This window comes from Rhipicephalus microplus, unplaced genomic scaffold, assembly GCF_043290135.1.
Source record: "Rhipicephalus microplus isolate Deutch F79 unplaced genomic scaffold, USDA_Rmic scaffold_306, whole genome shotgun sequence".
Taxonomy (NCBI): Eukaryota; Metazoa; Arthropoda; class Arachnida; order Ixodida; family Ixodidae; genus Rhipicephalus; species Rhipicephalus microplus.
Window position 1 is genome coordinate 80,001 of NW_027464875.1, and position 6,117 is coordinate 86,117.

The 6,117-nt window shown below is 58.7% G+C and overlaps 2 non-coding genes across 2 annotated transcripts; both read right to left on the reverse strand.

Annotated features, from left to right (window-relative positions):
* Positions 1-341: 341 nt before the first annotated feature.
* Positions 342-494, reverse strand: LOC142793546 (5.8S ribosomal RNA). Its single transcript, XR_012891624.1, has one exon. It is a non-coding gene; the product is annotated as a 5.8S ribosomal RNA (ribosomal RNA).
* A 1,719-nt stretch (positions 495-2,213) lies between these two features.
* LOC142793531 (small subunit ribosomal RNA) lies at positions 2,214-4,028 on the reverse strand. The gene has a single exon (XR_012891611.1). It is a non-coding gene; the product is annotated as a small subunit ribosomal RNA (ribosomal RNA).
* Between the last annotated feature and the right edge of the window lie 2,089 nt (positions 4,029-6,117).

Below are 6,117 nucleotides of genomic sequence, written 5' to 3' on the forward strand. Positions count from 1 at the left end.
CGTGTTTACCGTGCGTTAAAGTTGCGCGTCCGTGGCTCTCGCAGCTCTTGCGCGCCCGGTCGCAGAGAGGAGTACGCAACCTCGACCGCACTTTCCCTGCAGGCTTCCTTCCGACTCGAAGTCCTGCGGCGGTCTCAACGAGGTGCCACATCCTCAATGCAGTCGGTCGCCCCCGTTTCGGTTGGGCTCTGGCACGACGGTCGCCACCGTCTCGCCCTTGAGTGGCCGCTGTTGGCGCTCGCTGTGAGGTGTTCAGCGTGCTGTCCGTGTTGCCGACGCGGTCAAAACGAGTCGACGGCTCACGTTCCCTTGTGCGCCGAAGGCTCTCTTGATATGTGATCCGACCCTCAGACAGACGAAGCCAAGGGAAGACCCAAGGCCGCAATGTGCGTTCAAAGAATCAGTGCTCAGTGTGTCCTGCAATTCACACCAAGTCTCGCAGCTGGCTGCGTTCTTCATCGACCCGAGAACCGAGTGATCCACCGCTTAGAGTCGTGAAAAAGTGTTTGTTCAATTCCGTACAGTCAAAACCAAACGTTTCTGGCACTCGGCCAAACAGTGGCCAAGAAGGGCGCTTTTCAGCGCACGCTTGGACTCCAAAACTCTGCCGCGCCTTTTTCGGCTGCCGCAAATCGAGCAAACGGTGTGTTTCGGACGGCGTTTCGCTTTCGCTACTTGCGAGTGCTTTCGTGGTCCACCCCTCTATAAATACTCGGGAGGCGTCGAAGCCGGTTCTCCAAGCCGGACCCGTAGGTATCGTTGTGTGCTCGCTCTCATTGGCCCGCCTAACCAGAAAATGCCTGCGGTACACCCATTTGGATAAGAGTGCACGCAGATGCGGGCCTCGACGGCTACACATTTCCTCGGGCGGCCGCCTCCCGGCCTCCGTGGAGCGCGGGATGCACGGTCCCATCGACAAGCCTCTCCCGTTTTTACCGTGGCGTCGCGGTTCACCACGGCAGGCGGGTCGGTCTCCTCCGCATAAAAAGGGGGACCCCCGCTTTTTGTTCCACGAAATCGCACAAGCTTTTTTCGCATCCACGGTTTGCCACCGCACACCAAAATGCCGATCCGGCTGCCTACTTTAGCCAACAGGTGGAGCCAGGCGCGCCGTACTTGCGCGGCACTTCCCACGTCCACCGAAGTCGGTGCCAAGGACCACTTTCGGCGCCGGAGCCGCGTACGAGCCTACTCGAGGCGGAAGAACGAAGCCAGCAAGGGCCTGGCCGCAAGTGCGTTCAATTGTCGGGACGTCCAAGTCCCTCGTTCTTCCGTGCTTCCTCTTTCGGCAAGTCGTTGCGGCACCTTCCCAAAGCGCGCAGACCCGCTAATCGCGACGAGCGCGACGTGGCCGTGCCGCCTTTCCCTCGGCAGCAAGCAAAACGCCTGGCAACGTCGACGCTCCCCTAACCGCGATCTCGCACCGTGTTTCGTGTGGCGAATTCAAAAGCCGGCCGGCGCTGCTGCAACCATTACGGTCGGTACGCATACGCCGCGGAGGGCGGGACGGTCATCGGAGCGTGCGGTTCCTCCATCGAGTACTGCGCACCTCGGCCGTCGCATCGCCGTGCCATGACCGGCCGCGCGTCAACGCGAACCGGTGCCAGCGAGATCCCTCGCCTGCAAGAACCGACCGGCAGCCTCCGTCACCCGAGGACGCGGAGGCGCTTGCCGCGGACGGCGGGACGGTATGCACTGGTGCACAGCGGACCCGTCACATCGCCAGTTCCTTGACCGACCGCCGACGCTTGTGCCGTTCCTCTCGTACTTGGCAGTCGCCGCGCGATTGTCGGGTCTCGTTCTTGCACGCTCGAACGGTCGGGAGGGCACTCGGCTGGCGTTTCGGGAACGCGCAGCCTCGCCTTCTACCGACGTAACCACGACTCGCCGTTCGCGCTCCGCCGCTCCTGTTTACAGTACTAGGCGGTCCCGCAGCGGTCGGGTCGCGCATTTCGAGCGCTTCGAGCCACGGTGCAGTGGCGGGTCGAAAGCCGACCTATGAGTGCGTTGCGCCGTTTGTACCCGCGTCCGCCACCTGGCCGACCGTCCAAGGTCGCGGTGTTGGCGTCCGCTGGGCGCAACAATTTGTCACGGGGTGCCGCTCCACATTCAGGCAGCCCCGTGGGGAAAAGCCGACCCCGCGTCCAAACGGGGTCAGCGGCAGAAAGTGTCGGGCGCAGACGCAGCTGAGGCGCTCACCCTTCACAATCCGTTAATGATCCTTCCGCAGGTTCACCTACGGAAACCTTGTTACGACTTTTACTTCCTCTAAATGATCAAGTTTGGTCATCTTTCCAACAGACCGGCGCAACCGAAAGGCCGCGCCGGACATCGGTCCGAAGACCTCACTAAATCATTCAATCGGTAGTAGCGACGGGCGGTGTGTACAAAGGGCAGGGACGTAATCAACGCGAGCTTATGACTCGCGCTTACTGGGAATTCCTCGTTCAAGGGGAACAATTGCAAGCCCCTATCCCAATCACGAAAGAAGTTCCACGGGTTACCCAGTCTTTTCAGACAGGGATAAAGACACGCTGCTTCCTTCAGTGTAGCGCGCGTGCGGCCCCGGACATCTAAGGGCATCACAGACCTGTTATTGCTCTGTTTCGTGCGGCTAGGAGCCGCTTGTCCCTCTAAGAAGGTTGTAAGGTGCTGGGAACCCCGCACCTATTTAATAGGCTAGAGTCTCGTTCGTTATCGGAATTAACCAGACAAATCGCTCCACCAACTAAGAACGGCCATGCACCACCATCCACCGAATCAAGAAAGAGCTCTCAATCTGTCAATCCTCCCAGTGTCCGGGCCGGGTAAGTTTTCCCGTGTTGAGTCAAATTAAGCCGCAGGCTCCACTCCTGGTGGTGCCCTTCCGTCAATTCCTTTAAGTTTCAGCTTTGCAACCATACTTCCCCCGGAACCCAAATACTTTGGTTTCCCGGAAGCTGCCCGCCGAGTCATTTGAGTAACTCAGGCGGATCGCTGGTTGGCATCGTTTATGGTCAGAACTAGGGCGGTATCTGATCGCCTTCGAACCTCTGACTTTCGTTCTTGATCAATGAAAACATTCTTGGCAAATGCTTTCGCAGTAGTTCGTCTTGCGACGGTCCAAGAATTTCACCTCTAGCGCCGCAATACGAATGCCCCCGTCCGTCCCTCTTAATCATTACCTCGTATTCCAAAAACCAACAGAACAGAAACGAGGTCTTGTTCTATTATTCCATGCAAGTTTATTCAGGCGACTCGCCTGCGTTGAGCACTCTAATTTTTTCAAAGTAAAAGCACCGGCCATCTCGAGGCACACAATGAAGTGCACCAAGAAAGAACCGGCATGATGTTCAGTCCGAGCCGTCGCATCGGGTAGATGCACTACTCGTCTGGAACTGAGATCCAACTACGAGCTTTTTAACCGCAGCAGCTTTAGTATACGCTATTGGAGCTGGAATTACCGCGGCTGCTGGCACCAGACTTGCCCTCCAATTGATCCTCGTTAAAGGATTTAGAGTGTACTCATTTCAATTACGGGGCCTCAAAAGAGTCCCGTATTGTTATTTTTCGTCACTACCTCCCCGTGCCGGGAGTGGGTAATTTGCGCGCCTGCTGCCTTCCTTGGATGTGGTAGCCGTTTCTCAGGCTCCCTCTCCGGAATCGAACCCTGATTCTCCGTTACCCGTAACAACCATGGTAAGCAAGTAACCTACCATCGAAAGTTGATAAGGCAGACACTTGAAAGAAACGTCGCCGGCTCGTGGCCATGCGATCAGCACAAAGTTATCCAGAGTCACCACACAATACGGGCCGAAACCCGATCGATCTTGGTCTAATAAAAGCACCCGTTACCCAAAGGGCTCCAGGCTCACTGCATGTATTAGCTCTAGAATTGCCACAGTTATCCAAGTAGGAAGAAACGATCTAAGGAACCATAACTGATTTAATGAGCCATTCGCGGTTTCGCCTTATTTCGGCATGTACTTAGACATGCATGGCTTAATCTTTGAGACAAGCATATGATTACTGGCAGGATCAACCAGGTAATCGTTCGACTGCGCGTCCGTCCTCGCCTTCGGCGGGCCGGACGCAGTCTGTGTGCGGCGGAGGCCACCTTCAGGCGCCCCAACACGCTTATTTTGCACTCCGAGATGACGGCGTTCGAGCTCGCTACGGCACAACCTTCCCGAAAGACGAGTGGGAGCCGTGCGGCAAGAAGCACGTTCATGCTCGCTCTTTTTCGTTGCATCGACTCGGTCGCGCCGTGCGGGTTGCCCAAGCCCGCTGCACTGTCGGTGGACCGGCCGGAACTAGCAACGGAGCCGAGACTGCAAAGCCGCCAGACGACGGGTCACGCCCGCGTCTTCGGCGCTTTCGCATCTGAATCGCCCGAGGACGACACGGAACACACCTCGATATCGTGGTAAAACGGCACCGTCCGACAACCAGCCCCTAACGCATCAAGCGGATGAGGCTGCAGACGACTGCCGTGGATTCCCCTGGAGCAGACCCGAGGACACGCTTGACGAGGCCGAAGCCCGCCGCATATCAGACACCCGGTCGCTTTCGCGTACGCCGCTCACGAGAACCCCCACATAATAGCAGCGATAAGTACCCAGACCTCCTTGGGCACTAATACGAGCGTACTCGAGAAAATTTCACCGCGGGTGTGCCCCGAAACGTGTGGCACGTTGAGCGTGCCACAAGTCTACGTCGCTCTCAAACCCGCCGAGGTCGTAGAATTTGCGACCCTACTCACGAAATTCCCACCGAGGATACGGCCGCAAACGTACCGCACCTTGGGTAGGCCACGAGTTTGTGCAACACTACGCTGACGGCACAGCACCGAGGTCGTGCGCGCACGCACGGGAAAATTCCGCCGCGGTTTCTGCCGAAAACGTGAGGCACCACGACTCTCCGCAAGTTCGCGTCGACTGCGAAAGACCGAAGTCGTGAACGACGTGTCCGCTACTCGCCGCCGACACGCTGGACACCAAACGTACAACGACTCGACGGCGTCGTAGAGGCCCACGACGCGGTTTTCCTTAACGACGTCTCGGCGTGGCACCGACAGGTTAGAACGGCCGACCAACGTTCCCTGTCCGCCGTTCGGCTCAGTCGAAGGGCTCGGCGACTTCGGCAACGCTGCGAAGCCGCACGGTGACGCACGCCATGTCCCCATTTTTTTTTTTTTTTCTTTCTGCGTCTGCCGGGGTGCCCCTATAATAGCAGCGATAAGCACCCAGACCGCCGTGGGTCGCTCGCCCCGGCTGACGTGGTTTTTCGTACTCCTGCGGCGGTCGCCGTCAAGCACGTCCAAATACGCTACTTTCGTGGGCGCATTCACGCTCTTTCGCTTCGCCGGAGTGCCAGCACTCACTCTGCCAAAAACGGCGAACATCCGAGCGGCGGTTCCCACTTTTGCGTCGGCGTCGCAAACCCCGCCCCGGCAGACGAGGTTTGCCGTACTCGTGCGACGGTGGCCGGCGGGCACGTCGAAAGACGCCGATATCGTGCGCGAATTGGCGCACCTTGGCTTCACCGGAGTGCCGCCACTGACTCCTCCAAAAACGGCGAAGATCCGAGCGGCGCTTCCCACTTTCGCATCGGCGTCCCGAACTCCGCCCCGGCTGACGCGGTTTACCGTACTCGTGCGACGGTCGCCGGCGAGCACGTGGAAAGACGCCGATATCGTGCCCGAATCGGCTCCGTTCGGCTTCGCCGGAGTGCCAGCACTGGCTCGGCGAAAGACGACGAACATCCGAGCGACGGTTCTCACTATTGCGTACGCGTCGCAAACCCCGCCCCGGCAGACGCACTTTGCCGTACTCGTGCGACGGTCGCCGGCGAGCACGTAGAAAGACGCCGATATCGTGCCGGAATCGGCCCCGTTTGGCTTCGCCGGAGTGCCAGCACTCACTCGGCCACAAACGGCGAACATCCGAGCGGCGGTTCCCACTTAGCCGTCGGCGTCCCGAACTCCGCCCCGGCAGACGCGGTTGCCGAGCTCGTGCGACTAGCGACCGCGAAGCCGTCTCGCGACGCCGCTTTCGTGCGCGGCTCCCACTGCGACCTGGGTCACCCGAGGTCGACGAGCAAGAAAGAATGTCGAAAAAAAATTTTTTTTTTTTTTGC